This window comes from Sciurus carolinensis, chromosome 7 (genome assembly GCF_902686445.1).
Source record: "Sciurus carolinensis chromosome 7, mSciCar1.2, whole genome shotgun sequence".
NCBI lineage: Eukaryota > Metazoa > Chordata > Mammalia > Rodentia > Sciuridae > Sciurus > Sciurus carolinensis.
Window position 1 is genome coordinate 7,200,858 of NC_062219.1, and position 18,254 is coordinate 7,219,111.

General features: G+C 47.7%; 1 protein-coding gene across 1 annotated transcript in view; it reads left to right on the forward strand.

Moving 5' to 3' along the window:
* Agpat4 (1-acylglycerol-3-phosphate O-acyltransferase 4) overlaps window positions 1-18,254 on the forward strand; it is a 110,963-nt gene that overhangs the window by 14,873 nt on the left and 77,836 nt on the right. The gene's annotated exons all lie outside the window — the stretch shown is intronic.

Genomic DNA, 18,254 nt, shown 5'->3' on the forward strand with positions numbered 1-18,254 from the left:
GGGAGATGGGGAAGTAAGACGAGTGAAATTCCCTCTCTTCAAATGCTGGGCAGCATACATGCCACAGCTTTCACTCTGGTGTGCAGGACTTGGTTCCTCCCAAGTGTTTTGGAGGCAGGATGCGGACACCACAACTAAATCATGCTGCGTTAGCCTCTGCCACCGGTGCCCTCACTGGGTGAGTCATCTGAGAGAAGGCCAGAGCAAGGGTGTTAGTTTTATGTAAACTTCGGACAGACTTCACTCTAGCATCCTTGTGTGCATGCTGGTGAAACTGGGGTGGGTGGCCAGGTGGGTCATGGCGGGGCCCGTTTACCACGCAGGAAGGCAGAAGAGGGACCCAGGCTGTCTTTGCCCATTTTCTGTCTTCTGATCTTTTCTCCATTTTTCTTCCTCATGTTCCTTCTAAATTTTCATAAAGAAAATTAATTTGACTTCTCCTATTCAGTGACCCCTCCTGCCATTCCTTTGATGCTGGATTTTCTTCCATTTGTTTTTTAGTGGTTTTATTGCTGTAGAATTTACATACCATAAATCCACCCATTGGAAGTGTACAGTTGAATGGTTTTAGTGCATTTTGTGTTTCGTAACCATCACCAAAACCAGCCCAGAACCCTCCTGGTACCCCAGACCTCCCTGGGCCCCGAAGCCCCTCCCCTGCGCCTCTGATCCCTCGCAGGCAGTGATCCACTTGTTGCTTTGTTTTGGTGCTCGGGATTAAACTCGGGCGCTTTACCTGCATCTTCAGTTTTTTATTTTTATTTTTTAAATTTGTTCTAATTAGTTGTACATGACAGCAGGATGCATTTATACATTTTGAAAGATCATACATAAATGGAGTGTCGTCTCTCACTTTTCTGATGATACATGTTGCAGGATCACATGGGTCATGCAGTCGTACATGTGCACGAGGTCATGATGTCTGTTCACTCTGCTGTCTTCCTGCCCCCACGCCCCTTCCCTCCCTTCACTCCCCACTTCCACCGCTGCCCAGAGGTCCCTGCCAGGGAGTCTTTTATTTTTTATTTTGAGACACTGAATTGCTGAGGGCCTCGTTAAGTTGCCAAAACTGGCCTTGACCTTGCGATCCTCCTGCCTCAGCCTCCCTTTGTCTGGGGTTATAGGTGTATGCCACTGTGCCTGGCAGGGACAGCACTTCTTGACCCCCAACCCCAGGGCTAATTTATCTCCTGTCCAACATATGTTAAAATTTCAGCATTGCCTCCTGAGGAACTCATTTCTTTTCTCTCAATTATTTATCTCCCCTCTGATCGCATTAACCAAATGAAGCTTTTGGCAGCTCAGCAGTCTCATTCACGAGTGTCTCGCTCAGTGTCTGCTCTGTGGGATGCTGGGCCCAGGGAGGGCAGGCGCTCTGCTCTGCTGGCTCCCACAGGGACCGAGTTCCACCCGCCTGCCCTTATTTCTCCCACGTAGTCAAGCCCTGGAATTTTGTCCAAATTGCATCCCAGCGAGTCTGCTAGAGCCAAGACGCTCGCCTGTTTCGTAGGCTTCTGAGCCCTGCTGCTGCTGCTGAGCCACAGCAGAGGATCGAATCTCAGGTTTCAAAGCAGCTTTGCATGCAAATAAAAAAAAAAAAAAAGAAAGAAACGAAAACTTGGATCCCCTGTAGTCTTCTCGGAATCTTAGCACGCAGTCTAGTTACCCCAGATGGCAGCAGGAGCTGCTGGTGGTGCATGTGCCTCGGGGACTTCCCTTGTCCCTGGACTTCGGGGAGCCCAGGGTGTCAGCCACTCGTAATGTCCCGATGGGCCTTGCCCAACACCTGTGCTCAGGTCCAACCTGAGTTTCCGTCCTGCTTTTGTCCAGGGTCTTGTCTAACAGATCAGCTCAGTTTAGGGCCGGTGTTTAATTTCCCCAAAGGGCACTAGTGGCACTGAGGTCCACCAGCAGACCTCGGGGGCTAGCCTGCTCCATGCCTGGCCTCAGTGGGCTAGCCTAGTCCAAGCCCTGACTGATGGTGGAGTATGTTTTCCCTACAGGCTGAAATTTTCTGGGTTCTTCCTGCTTTGAGGGCTCACTCATTTCCTTTGTCTAAACATTATGCTACAACATATCTGCCCACTTTACTACACAGACCGAAAGCTGACAGTCTCACATCTCTTCTACGGAAGGGTCCCTACAGTACCCTAGGGACAGTGTTCTCTCCCTCCCTTCCTTCTTTCCTTCCATCCTTCCTTCCTCCCTCCCTCCCTCCCTCCCTCCCTTCCTTCTTTCTCTCTCTCTCTCTCTTCCTTCCTTCCTTCCTCCCTCCCTCCCTCCCTCCCTCCCTTCCTTTCTTCCTTCCTTCTCTCTCTCTCCCTCCTCTCTCTCCCTCCCTCCCACTTCATTGCAGTATAATTTCCATCCCCTGAAATCTGCTCATTTCGAGTGTGCACTTCAGTGGTGTTGAGCATTTTCACAGTGAGTGGCCACCACCAGTGTCCAGTCTCCCTTTCCTGACCTCGGGTAGAAACCCTGCACCTCTCAGCAGGCACTGCACTGCACTGCACAGCTCCTCCAGCCTGGAACCTCTACCTGTCTGTTTTGGATGCTTTATATAAAAGGAGTTGTATAATACCGGGGCTTTTTTGAGATTTTCTTCACTGAACATGCTTTGGAGGCTCATTCGTGCTGTAGTACGTATCAGTAATCCATTACTTTTTGTGGCTGAGTAATATTCCATTTTATGACTATACTGCACATCAGCTGATGAGCATTTGGGCCATTTCCTGCTGTGAAAGGTGTGTAAGTTTTTACACACACGTGTGTTTCATTTCTCTTGACTGGATACCTACGAGTGGATTTTTGGGCAACTCAGGTTGCCAGATGAGCATCTCTCATTCACTTCCCCAAATCTCTGAGACTAAAGAAGCAATGATACATGACAGAGGTCGCTTAGACTTTCAACCCCAAGACCCTTTATTGTTCAGACCTACGTCAGAATATAATTGTGGAATCAACAAAGGAAAATGAAGGAAATGCCTCTTAGGAGGGTCAGTGGTCCAACCTGGGGTCCGGCGGTGCTGACCAGGTGGGTCATGGGGGCGTCTTTGGATTGGAAGAGTGGCGTGGCCTTGGCTGTCTGCTCTGCCCACTCGCTGGCCGGCGCGGTCAGCTGGCCGCCTGCAGCAGCGGGAGGCTCCTTCTTACTAAGGTCAGGAGTCGGCATCTTTGAGCCCAGGCCTGGGTCCCGCGCTGCCCCCTCTGCCAGGATCTGCTTTCTTAGAAACAGGGCTGTGAGGAGCGGCCCGCGGGCAGACGCACGTGCCTCCGGGACTGACTGCGGTTTGTTCTCTCCCTTGGTTCCTTTGCCGAGCTCTGGGATTCTAAGTGCTCTTAAAGCGGAGATGGAGGCTCTCCAGCCAGTCGGGGGGCCTCAGCAAGCCCGCGGACTTGCTCCATCATGCCTCTTTGCAGAGGAACCCATCGCAGCGGCCCCTAGAGCTCTCGCAGGACCCCACGATTTGCTCTGTGCTCTACTCTGTGACTTCTTGCTGTGAACGGGGTGAAGATGTAAAGAGCACAACCATACAACCAGGTCGAGGGCACACAGCAGGTGCCACATAAATGCCAGCTGGGTGAATCGGGTGTGTTGTGTACACCTGCGCATCACTTTTTTTTTTTAGTGTTTCCGACCAGTTGTCTCCAGCCGTCTTGTGAGCTAAGCCAGCAGGAGACAGGCCGGGGCCCAGGGAAGGCCGGTCAGAACAGGCTGGCGGCCACACGGAACCGGCGGAGAACTTTTCCAGATCTCCATTTCCTGAGCCATCAAACAGGGACCCTAGCAAACCACAGCGCTTTTTCAATATCAAATGATATACGTTAGGCTACCTTCGTAATCAGCAAATGCAGTATAAAAGTTTGAGCTCCTTTTTTTTTTCTTGAAAGCCTTTTATCAATAACCGTGTGAGTTTCCTAAAAACTATTTAACATTTAAAAATTAAACTTCTCCGACTTGAGTTATTATAATTAATAATTGCAACAACAATAATAATAGCTAACAGTATTTACTATTGAACTCTTTTTTGAAACTGAAATGTATTAACCAAGTGGTAAATAACCTTTGTAAAATAATTGGAAAGTAGCGAGAAGCACAGGAAAGAAACCGGCTGTCCTCATTCTGACACAGGCCGACAGCCTCCGGGAGCGCTGATTGGCCAACCGTTTGGAAAAGCAGTCTGTTAACATATAGCAAGTTGGGGACGTGCACGTCAGTCCCAGTGTTGACTGAGGCCCTGTTCGTGACGTGAGGACAACTGGAAATAAACTAAATAAATGTTCATCAATATAGGAACAGAACAGCCTTTGTTGGAGTCCTACAAAGGACTACTCCATCGCCATGAAAACTGACTCGGTGTATAACATTTTCCAAAAAACCCCCAGAAAACAGTGTTGAGAGTAGAAAGGAAGTTACACGAGGATGAACTCTGCACATGATGTCCCGTTCCTGTTGCCTGCAGCAAAGGACGGAAACTCTCATTTCAACCTTAGGTTGTGGGGTTGCTTCGGGATCTGTAATATATATATATTTTTAAACAAAGACGTGACGAGATATCAATGTGGTAAAACAAACTGTATGTTTTGCATGTTTAAAATACTTTCGGCATGGGGCGGGGGGCAGTTGGACAACTTACCATTCAGGGCATTTCCTAAGTGTGGAGACATGTTATTTTTTTGTCTCATTTTTTTGTTGACTCATACCATATGGGTTTTTAAAAAATATTTCTTTTTAGTTGTCAATGAATCTTTATTTGTATGCAGTGCTGAGAATCCGACCCAGGGCCTCACACTTGCCAGGCAAGCGCTCTACTGCTGAGCCACAACTCCATCCCTCACGTGTAGGTTTTTGTTGACCGTATATTGTAAACATCTTTTCTGTCACAAATGGGCGCCCTCGCTTTTCCTGTCTTTCTGTTTCAACTTCATTATGTTCTTGGAGGAACATTTTTAGGAAAAAAACAAAATTGCTGGGGCTTTCTTTTAAATTTTTCCTATTTATTCATTTATAATCATAATTATGAGCTCATTTAATCATATTTGGCACTGAAGGAACACATAATGTAAAAGTAGAGGCAGAAATACAATTTGGTTTAGTCAAGACACATGGAATCTCATGTATAACTAAAAAGAACAAATTAAAAAAAGTTTAAAAAAAAAATGCATGGAATCCATTTAAAGATTCTCCAAAGTTTGGGAAGTGACATGAAATCAATAATCAAACAAAGGCCTGGGTTGGAAGGAAGACTCTCCTCTTCCTACCCAGTCACTGTCTCTACCCATGACTTCTATGGGTTTTCCGATGTCCCAGGCCAGAGGCCCATCAAGGAGAAGTGTCCAGGACCTCTGAGGATGTGCAGAACTCTATTCCCGCAGGAGTTCCTGTTCTGGGGCCAGGGATCCACCATTTAGGACAGCTAAACACCCTGGCCCTGTGGCATCCATTGCCTAAGCACTAACAGGTGATATTCCCCTCGGGAAAAATACGAACCTCTGAACAGTGACTGCTCAGCTTTTGCTTCTCTAGGGGACCTGTCCTCTAGCAGATGGACAGGCAGGGCCCATGGGAGGGTCAAGACCATGTCTCCTGTTTCTGAGCGGGGACAGTGAGTCCCAGGAGTGGCCTGGTAGACAGGGCAGTTGCCTCATTCCCACCTGGGCATGAGCGAGCGGGCAGAGGTCTAGGGCACAACTTCCCCTTGATCCTGTGGACCCTAAACTGGAGACTGGAAAGACTGAGCTGTAATGCAGGGGGACATTTTGGACCCCAGGAGAGAGAAGAGCCATCGGGTGGAAAGGCTGAGGGAGGAAAGAGCTGCAGAGCTGGGACCGCTAGAGCTGGGCAGAGCCCTCCGTGTCCTAACCAGCAGTGACGGGGCTGGCACTGGGCACACTCACCGCCAGTTTTCTCGTCTCTAAAACGAGTAGAGTATTGATGCCCACAGTTCATTTCATCTCTGCTCGTTGGTATGCAGTGTATGAACCTGTAATGGCGATTAACGTGGCAGACAAGGATCTTTCAATAATCGTCTCGGGTGCAGCTGGTATTAGGAAATCAGTGCATTTAGATCCTCACAGAGCCTTGCACCCAAAAATAAATGGCAGACAGTCAAATTGCTGAAAATAAAATTAACTATAGAAACACTAGACGAAGTAAGTGGACATTTGCCAGTTTTCCGCAGAACAAGAAATTAGAGTAGAAGGAAAACGTTTCTAAGCTTAAACATTGTGAAAGAAATAACAGTACTTACTTCAGAACAATTTAAACCTCTGATAACCTAAAAGTAAAAGCAAACAACAGGAAAAAAACAATCATTTTAAATGAAATAAGTAATATGCTATTCTAGCTAATATATGAAGAGTCATACAAATCAATACTCAAGAGATGAATGAACAATAGATAATATGGGGAATTCAGGATGGAAAAAGCAATAGTTGAATAAATTTTAAAATTGCATAGCTTCGTAGCCATCCAGATAATGCAATTTAAAATAATGAGACACGATTTCTAAGGCATGGAGAGTTTGTTTAGTTTTGTCTCTGTTTATTTTGTGCAGTACTATGGATGGAATCCAGGGCCTTGTGTATGGTAGGCAAGTGCTCTACCACTGAGCGACACTCCCGACCCTTTGTGTTTTGTTTTGAGACAGGATCTTGCTAAGTTGCCCAGGCTGGCCTCAGACTTGCAATCTTCCTGCCTCATCCTCCCAAATAGCTGGGATGGGGCGCATATATGCATGAGCTAGTTTTATTTGTTTTAAAATGAGAATTCTTGTTACTGATGAATGTGGTCAAATGGATATTTATGTGTATTACTGATGAGAATGTAAATTGTTAAGAACATTTTTCAATAGTTAAATACTATTTAGATAGCAACTTGGTAATGTTCACCAGATACCTTTAAATGTTTGTCTCTGGGGCCCCAAATCTGGTTTCTGAGAATATATTCTAAAGAAATAACTCAAGATTCCGGGAAAGAAGCTTTATGTCCACATTTGTTATCTTACTGCATTATTTATTCTTGAAAAGACAAAAAGAAAGAAAACTAAATATACAATAATGAAACAATAGGGCAATAATTATGATATGCCTAGTATTTCTACTACAAGGATATTTATATTGTGATACGGAAATTGACTATGATCTCACACTAAAGGTTAAAAAAGGGCATTTAAAATTGATTGAACATAAGATCACAGCTATATTTAAAAATAAAAAAGGCTCTGTCATGGTTTTATCTAGCAAAGGAAAAAAAAAGTTGTCCACAGTCACCAAAGATTGGAAAATAAACCAAAACGTCGTCAATGTTCTAGGTGTTAAAATTTCTACATTTTAGAATGCCATAGATTTTGTAGTGAATGTGAATTAATGTTATAATGGGGGGAAATTACTGTTCAAAAAATTCATGACTTTGGGTAAGTGACTTTCACAGTGAGCATAATTTCCTTTGCTTCTACCCAATTTGTATTTTAATAGAAGACCCTGTTCAAAAAACAAAAAAGTCAGCTCCGTGTTCCTCAACCAGTATCTGAGCTGCCCTGCTAGGGCAGGTAATTTGCTTTCATTTGGGTTATTTCCATGTCAATTTGATAAATTGCCTCATGCAGCTTCGGCGTTGGTCAGAGGAGCTCTCCGGCTGCTCACGCGATGGGATAGTTTAGGGAATGTGTGGGTTTGTCTGTGGCTTTTGCAAGGATAATAAACTGATGGGTCGTCCGCCATCAGACTGTGATAGTCTTGTCAACAAGGACTCTTATCAGTTTGTGCTATCACTTTTGTACTGTTTTTGAGAATCGAGAGTCATCAGAATGGAGATTAAGTCACATAGATCATTTACGTGTTGGAATTGAATCAACCCATGTTGGCACCTGTCTATACTGAGGGAAGGGGGAGGAGTGAGGTTCATCCAGGACTAAAAGTACTTTAGTTTATTGGACGTGGTACTTACCTACTTAAAACCTGGAGCAGGACTCTCTAAGGATCCCCCAGACTTGTGCTCAGAAGTCTAATGCAGCGCCCAAACGTGAGCCAATGAATTTTTAACTCGATGAATGAATGGGCAGCTTCAAGGACAGACACCCTAATGAACGGGTAAACATCAATGGACAAATGAATGTACGCGTGAACTAAAGAGCCCATCCTGGATTCCACGTAGAAATTGGAGAAACATTACTGGCTCCCAAGCCTCTTTGGCTCCTGAGCTTTATGACTGAATCAAGACACAAAAGTGAGGAAGCAGGCTGGGCTTCGTGTCTCCTCGCTGCTCCCATTAATGAAAGCTTTTGAGGAAGAGCCAGTCCGCGATGACCCCAAAAACATTGTTCACATCTGAGTGCGTCAATTTTCTTGTGGCTATATTGCAGAGCTGTCTAGAAACAAGGATACTGTAAGTCAACTTATTTTGGGCACTCATAGCCAGCAATTCTGTCTTCAATAAATGATTCATGTCAGAAAAGCATTTAGGTGCATTTGTTTTCTAATAAATCTCTATCCAGGCCCATTATGTTTGAATCAGGTTGGGGAAATTGCCTAGGTTCACTTGGCATTCCTGTATGAGAATAAGAGGAAAAAAGATTGAAGACTTCACCATATTGATCTCCTACCACCCACACTCCTTACCAGAAAATAAAGATAGGCAATGACAGCTTCTCCAAGAACTCAAGGGTCAAGGGCACATCACAACCAGAGGGAGTAGAAAAGAGCCCAATTGCTAGTGTCTGAGATGAGGAAGGAAAAGAAAGTCCACCTGCTTGTCAAGAGTCAAACTCAGATGCCCCGACTCTCAGTTCTGGGCACCTTCCCCTCTGCATAGTCTGATTCCACCACTGTCGAGTTAGTTTCTAGGTTCTAAAGCGGGGTTCAAGCCCAAGTGGCCCAGGCCAGTGCAAAATAAGCTCCCAATCAACGTAAGGCTTCCTGGTGTGCGCTTGCACAAAGTGAGCTGGGTTGTGGGTTGTCTCATCCCAGTTTTGTTCCCCAGGTTTTAAGCTCTGGTTGCTATAGGTCTTCTCATCTTCTGGGTTTTCTGAGATAGCCAGTCTGTGCTACTGGACGCCTCCCAGGTCTGGAGGTTGGGCCTGTGTATCTAGTGATCTCTGTTGGTTTCCAACCCTGCTCTTTGTGGCCAATGACAGTGTTTCACCTCGTGAGAAATGGTAGTGATCCGTCCTGACGGAGCAGTTGGCCCAGACAGGCTAGGTGGGCTAGGCTGCGTGATGAGGTTGTGCAACCTTCTCGGCGTTTCCAGATAAGCAAGGCCAGAGGATGGGTTTGGCTGTCCCTGGTGGCTCCCGGTTATCATCCTGAGGGCACCCTGGCCTGTCTGCTCACCGAGCAGCAGAAGGTGAGTTGTCTGGCCATACGGCAGAGAACCGAAGACGGGTGAGCCCATTCCCCAGTGGGGATTAAAACTGAAGATACTAGATGATAATCGATGTGTAAGAAAAGTTCCAACAAAGCTTTGAATGCTGTTATGTCTGGATTTTATAGACTTTCAAATATTTTGTTTTTGTTTTGTTTTGAAATACTGAGGATCAGATTTTATTTTTTAAAATGTGGGGGATGCCGTCATTTGGTGGTCTACCTGCACTGGGAGCCCTGGCCGGCCGCAGCCCTGCCCAACGTTCTGCTGCCTTGCGGGAGGCAGGTGCATCTTCATCTACTTCTTCACGTGTCCTCTGGCAGAAATGCATCTTCAGCTCTTGTCACAGGGCTTCGCGAGACCAGGGCAATACCGGTGTTCTCAGCAAGCACTGAAGTCATGACGGTCTGGGTCTTTTCAATACCATTTTGACTTCTCTTCCACGTAGTAGATACAGGGCCCATGTCGTATCTACAACTCATTTCTTCTGTGAGATTTGTGTGGGGTTTGAACAGTGACTACCCATTACGAGGCTCAGTTATTACCTCAAAACCAATGGCTTTGACTGCTTTCCTTCAAGATGGAAATAAGGACATCAGCATTTCAAACTTGTGAGTGGGCTTGTAGGGGATCCTGTGAGTCACAAGCTCAGGGCCATCCTGGCATTGCATGGATGTCAGAAGAAAAGAGAATAGACCAGCTGAGAACACTTACTAAAACAAACTGATCATTAGAGTCATAATGGAAGAGTTTTATAATAAAGGTGGTACAGGGCAAAAGATGGTCATGCTTATGGAAAATGGTTGGCACCAGAGTGCTCTGGATTTCAGATATTTATTTTTGGATTTTGAAATATTTGCATATATACAGTGAGATATCTCAGAGATGGGATCCAAGTCCAAATAGGAAATTCACATGCTTCTTCTACCCCTTCCACACGAGGCCGGAAGGTGATTAATTATATTGGTACTAAAAACATTTTGGATTCTGAAGCATTTTGGATTTTGGATTTTCAGATAAGGACTTTCAGATTTTCACCCTGTGGGTGGTTTGGGAGCCATGGAGGGGCAGGGGACAGCCCAGGAGCAGCCTGGCAGTGAGAGTGGGGACTGGCTGAGGAGGTGTTCCCTGCAGGTCCTGGGGCCTGCTGCTTTCCCGTGTCACAGCACTCCAGGAGGCAAGTGTCCCCTCCTCACGACACACTCGCAGAACCCAACACTCCACAGTGAGAGGCTGCTTGTCCAAGGCCACACGGCACCAGCCAGGGCCTCTCCACATGAGCTTCCGCCCTGCCCTCTGTTGAGGGTTAGTGGGCAGGATGGCGGGCCCTACGGCCAGGTGATGGGAAGAGGGCAGTAGGCGCTGGTGTGTGGAGTGAACAAAGCTCTCTTTTCTGTTTCAGTGCCGGCTGGTGAGGCCATCTCCCTGGGCTGCTTTGGTGGCCCTGGAGCTGAGTCTCAGGCCACTGCCCACCTGCTGCTCAGCCGGGTGCTTCTGGGCTCCTGGGTCTATGACCCACCTGGTGGTCACGGCCACATGAAGGTCCCAGCAGCAGCTTCAGTTCCACATACATCTGCTTTCCTTCCGTATTTGAAAAGGCTGCATTATCAGTTGGAATATTCTCATTTAAATCAGAAAGGAATGAATGTTTACCCATCCGGAAGTTAAATTTTCCTTATTTCAATTTCTGGTTCCATGCTATTGGAGTTTTCATTAGGATTTGATTTAAAAAAAATTTGGAAGCTTCTAGAGACAGAATACACTTTAGAAATATTCACTGAGCATCTTTTAAAATAGCTCACGTACGTTGGTTGTTGGGAAAGTGGCCAGCCAGTGGAGGTCAGCCCTGCAGCCCCCGCTGGCAGGGGAGAGCTGGATCAGGGTTTGGAGGTGGTGGGCCTTTTACCTGGGAGGAGGGCACAACTGGGGTGCCACAGGACTGACCAGCAGAGGGTAGGAGCCTAAAAACTCACCACTGCCCCAACTTTTGGAAGTGGTTCCGTGGACGTACTGTGAAGGCCGAAGGTCGTGGTGACGTCCAGCAGTCTCAGCCTCTGCCTAAGGGGGACGTGACGGGTTGAAAGCGTGAGTCTTGGTGCAGGTGTGGTGCCCACGTGTGTCCACCGGCAACCTCTGCGCTTGACCTGCTCTAAACCCCCAGTGGCCTTCTGTGACAATGAGGCGAGTACGTCCAATGTTATGGCGCTCACCTGGCTGCACCAATGGCTATTCAGAGACCTGTGATGTTGAACGAGGAACATTTTTATCTCACAGACGCTAAAGCTACAGAAGGCCTACGAGGATACCCAGCCTTTCCTGTTTTCTTCCATCTTTATTTTTCTTTCTCATGACAAAAGTGTTACCTAGGTTATCCATCTGTGTTTTTCCTCCCAGTCTTGGATTCCTGGGCTATGAAAGCTTCTAGAATTTGTTTTTCTCTGATGAGCTACTCAACCAACTCTGACACCGACTCTTGCAAGCGTGTGTTTTCTGTGGACTTCAGTTTTACCATCCTACAGTTACAGTTTGCAGAGGGACTCAGGGCTGTTTGTTAGAGGACATAATGAAAAGCTCGAGTGTGACTTAGAGCTTCTTCAGAGTTCAGTTTGTTTTAGAGGACACCATGTACTGGACAGGATCTTGGACAAAGCACTGCCCTATAAAATTTTTAAATAAGCTAATTTTACCTAGGCTTCTGCTGAACTCTTAGACTATGATGATTTTTTAATTGAGGAGTATTTTAGTTAGAGATGGTCCCTGTGACAGTTAACTCCTAGGGAATTCTCTCTCCTGTTTTGTTTTGGGCCTTAGGCCAACATACCTGCAAGGAATCCAAAAACTAAACTTAGCCTTGTTTGTCAGGACTAAGGGCCAAGGGACTCGCCCAGGGCCGTCCAGGTCCTGGCTGTCCTGGGGGGCCTCTGGCCACGCGCATTCCACCTATAGCACTGCCACCTCCCGAATGTTCTGTGCCCAGAAGCCGCCACGCAGGTTTCTCCTGGGTCTCACCCGCCCCTCCTCTGGGCACCGTGGCCCAGCAGACCAAGAGCAGTGGTCCCAAGGCAGCTGCTGCGGTTTCCTTTCCTTGGTCACCTGGCTAGCCGGCCGCTCGAGCGCCGTCCCCGTAGTCAGGAGTTGGAAAAGCACGGTGGAGCTGGATCCGGAATCGCCATAGAGGAAAAAATGCATTGAAAAACAATAAACAACAGCTGCCTTGGGAGCGCGGTGATGGCCTGCGTGGGGAAGCGGCTCCTGGGACGAACCTAGCCAGCTTCCGAAGGATGGAGAGCTAATAAAACTTGGGCCCGGGCCAGGCTCCAGGTGGGCTGGCTTGCTAAGTGTGTGTTGTGAGTGTGGCGTATTAATGTGTTTGTTGCAGGGTGTGTGTGTGCGTGCCTGTATGGTGTGCATTCATTCAGGTAGTGTTGGGTGTGGGCACGTGTGTGGCGTGTAGGGGCGTGTTCGTTGTGTGAGTTGTGGGGTGTGTCTTCATGTGTGTGGAGTGAATGTGTTGTGGGGTGTGAGTGTGTGAGTGAGTTCACAAACACTGCTGTCGGTGTTTGGTGGGCTTCCATCTTCTATGTTTGGTTTTAGAATGTGATTCTTCTCTCTGTATGACTTTGTGCCTTTGTCACTCAATGTCGTAACGGAACTTTATCCTCTTTACAAGCCTGTGATGGCGGCCTTTCTCCATTCTGCTAGGTGAGTCTCCCGTGATCCACTTTCCGTTTCCTGGTGCTCAGGTGTGCAGTGCCTCTCACTGGGTGCTCACAGCGGCAGTTGCTAAGTGTCTGCACGGGAGAGACTTTCCCAGGCTTTGATCTTGTCCTTGACGCAGCCTGTCAGCTGCCAATTCAGGAGATCAGGCTGTGTGCAGGTGTTTAAGGTCCTGTTTGTGTGTGTCAAATGGCTTAGTGGGAAGGTGGAGTGTGGCTTTGTGCTCATTCTGGGGCAGGGAGTCCTGGAGAATTATCATTAAAATAAACAAGCCTCATTTGGAATTATAAAGGTAGTAGAATAGAATTTGCATTCCTTTGATCTCTTCTTGTATGTTTTATGAATTGTTCTGGATTTTTGAGGTAAAAAGAGTCTCAGTAAGGCATTGTTTAGGCTTTAATGGTTTTGCTAAATTGGCATGAATATTATTTTAGCAATTCTTAGATTGATTTCTTGGGAAGAATGAAAATTTCGCCTCTTCTACAGTCCTTGATTGAGTACTGTGATGTGAGTAATAAATAAATAAACAAACCTTTGAAAACAAGCTGTTGACAGAGTTAACCCCATTTGGGGCTCAGCCTTTTCCTGAGCGTGACTGAGGCGCGTGCTATTTACGAGCTGTGGAACGTGGACCAAGGCAGAATACGGAAGTCTTAACTGAGCTTCTCGTTTGTTACCTAATTTAATCTTCAGGCTGACAGCTCTTCATGTCTGTTTAGAGGAGACTCCTTGCAGCCTGAACCCTCTCCTGGGTGGATTCTGCACTTTCTGTCATTTGCCTATGTTTCCACCAACATGGGCCAAACAGCATGTGGTACATCTGCTTTACCACCCATAACTCGCTTTAGGAGTCTCCTGGCTCAAAGGCTCTGCTGGAGTGAGTGTGTATGTATGTGTGTGTGCGAGTGTGTGTGAGTGTGTGAGTGAGTGTGAGTGTGTGTGAGTGTGTGTGTGTGAATGTGAGTGTGTGTAAGTGTGTGTGTGTGTGAGTGTGAGCATGTGTGTGTGTGTGTGTGTGTGTGTGTGTGAGTGTGTGTGTGGAGTTAGGAATGCTACCTGAGGCACCCAGAGCCGGGGAGCGCACTGCTGGCTTGGGCTTTTACCTTAGATTGGCAGGTAGTGAAGAAGGCAGGGTCTTGAGTCCCTGGCGGGTAGAGGCTTGAGTGAGCACACGCTAGGCAGGTGTCGCCGCCTGCTGAAGGGCTTCTTACGGAAACATGGGCATCTAGATGAATGGTAAGAAGGAAAAGGGTCAGTTTGTGTCTCACTGGCTTCCCTGAAGTGCCAGAGGGGGACGTCTCAGCTGCCCTCTCCTGCCTTCTCATCTTCTCGCAACCAGAGAGCTCTCCTCTTCCAGGCGCGCCCTGGACCAGGCCCAGGGTGTCCAGCGTGTCCGACTGGCTCCTCACAGCCACCTCACGTTGACGGGCCATTCTGACACTACAGGAGGGGAAAGGAAAGGCCGAGCAAGTGCCTTCCAGAGCTGCGAGTGGCCCAGCGGGGAGTGTGGCCCCAGCTGCCACACCTGGGCCCTGTCATCCCACCCACACCACGGGGCCGGGTTCCATGTGACCTCGGCTCCTCCACCTTCCAGAATCCCTTTCCTCTGTTGCTGACTGGCTGCACAATCACCTTGAACACTCTTGAACATGACTGGCTGCACGATCACCTCCCGGCTCTTGAACAGGAAGTCCACCCAGCATCCTTTTTGCACATTGGCAGCTGGCAGCGCTTTCCTTGGAGACTCGCAGTGCCCCACCTGCCTCCCACGTCCACTAGCCTCGGCCTGTCCACTAGCCCCGGCCTGTCCACTAGCCTCCCCGAGGGCTGGGAAGTGGCCCACCCCGTAAGGGGGCAGTCTCTTCAGAGAAAAGAAAAATAAAACAGAGTAAAAAAGAATTGAGCCACAGTCCTTCAGCCAGAGTGCAGCCACCACTCATAGCCATGGGTAGGGCTACGGAGGTCACTGAGGCTGGTACCTAGGTCATTTCACAGCCCAGAGTCATGCTTCCGTGGGAACTGTTTGACTCAAAATATTCCAATAACACCCCCCCCGCACTAATGGCACTGCCTTGTTTTCTCCAATAGTTATGAACTAATTTAACAAAATAGACCCATAGTCAACAGCTTTCCATCTGGTCCTCAAGGACCTGCAGAGACTTGGTTCAATGATTAGTTAAACATCGACTCATCTATCAGTCACCTGCGAAAGAAAGACAGTTTGAACCTTTCGTGATTCCCAGTCACGGTTTTCTTTGGCCTGTGTTTAAAACAGATTCAGTAAAGTTGCAGGTGATGTCTGTGGTAAGCGCATGGGTCAGACTCTGCTGCTGGAAATTCAGATGGTGGTGCAGACTGGGTTTGCTGGCACTGCTCCTGTTCTCCTGACTTCTTAGAACAAAGCCTTCGAGTTTCAAGAGCCCTCCACTTGTGTTGGTTCACTGGGGGCCACTGCTCTGACTCACTCTGGTGAGACTCCTCTGTGCTCTTCACCCCGGAGACACCTGCACCTTAAGCTCCGGTTGTGTCTCCTCCGTCTGCCCTCCAGGGTGGCCTGCTCTGGCCTCTGGTCTGTTGGAGGGGGATGCCCAGCAGGACGGACTCCCTGCACTTCACATCCGCAGGGGCCGTTCCCAAGGTCCCGTGGTGTGTTCAGGGGAGGGCTAAACACCACTCCAGAGCTCAGCTGCGTGCAGACCACTGCTGTTTCATTTTGTAAGCGCCCAAAACAAACAAAAGGCATGTCGTTTTTGGTCCTTTGGGCACATGAGTTCTTCATTGTTGCCCTTGACAATAAGAAATATCTTTCTTCACAGAAAAGTGGAAAACAGCTTCATAGTTTTTTGTTGATTTATGAATTCCATAAGTTACTGCTCTGATATTCTCAGAAAGAGTATAAAATTCTTAGTCTCATCTTAGGCTCATATAACATGCTACCAAAATGGGTTGCTGGACAATTTATCTCCATAACTTTCTGGGTACTTCAAAGCTGACAGAGGACAGGCAAGCCATCTTAAAATGTCTTCTCTCTGGCTCTTGTCATCACCAGTCAGATATTTATGCCCTCTTTTCTTAGCCTGACAGTAAATTGACTAATTTCCACATTATAAGAGAAAGATGGGAAGGATGATTTGCCCAAACTTCTATCTAAAATAAACTTAAGATATAGGTCATTTATTTATCCCCCTGACACCTTTCTAAATAATTTAACTTCATTTCTTTCTTAATTATGAGCACTAAGACTAAAGAGTTAAATTATTTAACAAGCTCATGGTGCTTTCCACCTTGTTCTTCAGGTGAATTCCTGACTATTCTTATTTTGTTTTTGCATATGAATTTCAGAATCAGTGTATTAGTCCATTTTTTCATTGCTGGAACAAAATACCAGAAGCTGAGTAGTATATAAAGAAAAGATGTCTATCTAGCATATAATTCTGGAGGATGGAGAGCAGAGCATTTCCTCGGCTTGGCCTTGATGACAGCTTCATGGTGGATGGAATGAGGGTAGGAGCATGGGAGAGCGACAGATCACGTGGCAAGACAGGACCAGAGAGTGAGGAGCACCACCTCGCTGTTTTACGGCAATGTGCCCCCATGAGAACTCACTCTTGAGACCAGCGTTAATCCCTTCCAAGGGCAGTTCCCCCCGTGACTTCACCACCTCTCACCAGGCCCCCCCCCCGAAAGACTCCACCACCCCAACGTCACCACACCGACAAAATCCAAAATCAATATCCCTCTTAGGATGTGGATTAAAATCTATTATCCCTTTTTACAGGTCGGAGGTAGAGCAGGGTCAAACCCAGGGAACCCAGGACTTCAAGCCTACTCCCCGCCCCCTGCCTTAGGCCGCTAGGACAGGCACTTGAGGTCAGACGTGGAGGTTAAAAACCTAAGAACCAGAAGAAACCGGGCTTGCCTGCCTCCAGGTCCCCCTTGAACACCACCAACTTGGTGCTAAGCCCCGGTTTGTTAGTGTTAGTGAGGCTCTTACCTGAGGGCTTGGTGGTCTTGAACTTTTACAAGGTCCCTAGTGCCCTAGCACTGGTTGGGAAGCTGAAGAAGGTGGTCCTAGACCCCTGATGTTGGTGGGTTTCCTTTTCTTAGTGTTAAATCAGCAAAAAGGATTTGTCAAATATTTTACAAACGTTTGCTAGACCCCCAGAAACCCAGGGAAGACTCACACTTCCTCTAGCAAGACTGTCTGGAAGCTATCAGCGGCTGATCCAGGTCCTAGGAATAAACCGCATGAATATTCACTCTCTGACTCTGACTGCTGCCAAACTGCCACCCGTGTAAATCACTCTGCTCATGGCTGCTCAAGTCAAGCGCAAGGAGACTGAGCTGCCAGCTTTGTGCCTCATCCTTAGAGGGAGACTTCCTGGGTCAAGTGCCATAGTCCAGAACTGTCTGCAGACATGCTGTCGAGGAAAGGCCGGAGATGTGGCCACGCTGACTGGCTTTGCTAACTGATTGCAGAGAAACCAGGCCAAAGGTTCCGTAGCATTTCCCCTGAGACAGGCACAGTCCAGATGGTCTGAGCAAGTGGCCTGTGCTTCCTGTGACCATCCTCACAGCGGAGATCATCCCACGCCAACCTGGAATTCTCAAGGGAGTCCATCTCCCGACTCCAAGCGTCCTTTGAGCCCATGAACTTCACTGCAGGCCACGCTGTCTTTTGCCCTTGGGATGATTTCTGGGCTGCTCTGTAAAGGGGAGTTCTGAGCCCAAGAGAATGCCCTCCTCCTCCTCAGGCGCACCACAGCCAGGGCAGGGGCAGGAGCGAGCTCGGAGTCAGAGCCGCGTCCCAAGGTCAGCCACCCGTTGCCACAGGTCACCTCAGCCAAGTCACCCATGTAGGAGTTGCCTCGGTTTCTTAGTTTGAAAAATGGGATAATACCAGTCATCTCGCAGGGTTCGTGGGAGTCTTGAGCGAGGTGATGGATGTGAAGCTGCCAGGTAGATCATTCGTTTTGTGGCATTATTGATGAAGATCATAACAAATCTGGGATCTGCCAGCTGTTAAAGTTTGTTCTAGAACTTGTGTTCTTCCTGGGGCACATTCTGCGGCTGGGAGAAGCCAGCCTGCTCTGCTTCCGCCCGCCTCTCATGCAGCATCCGACCCCTGCCTCCACGCTGCTCCTCAGAGGCTTTATTTGCCAAACTGAAGTCATTT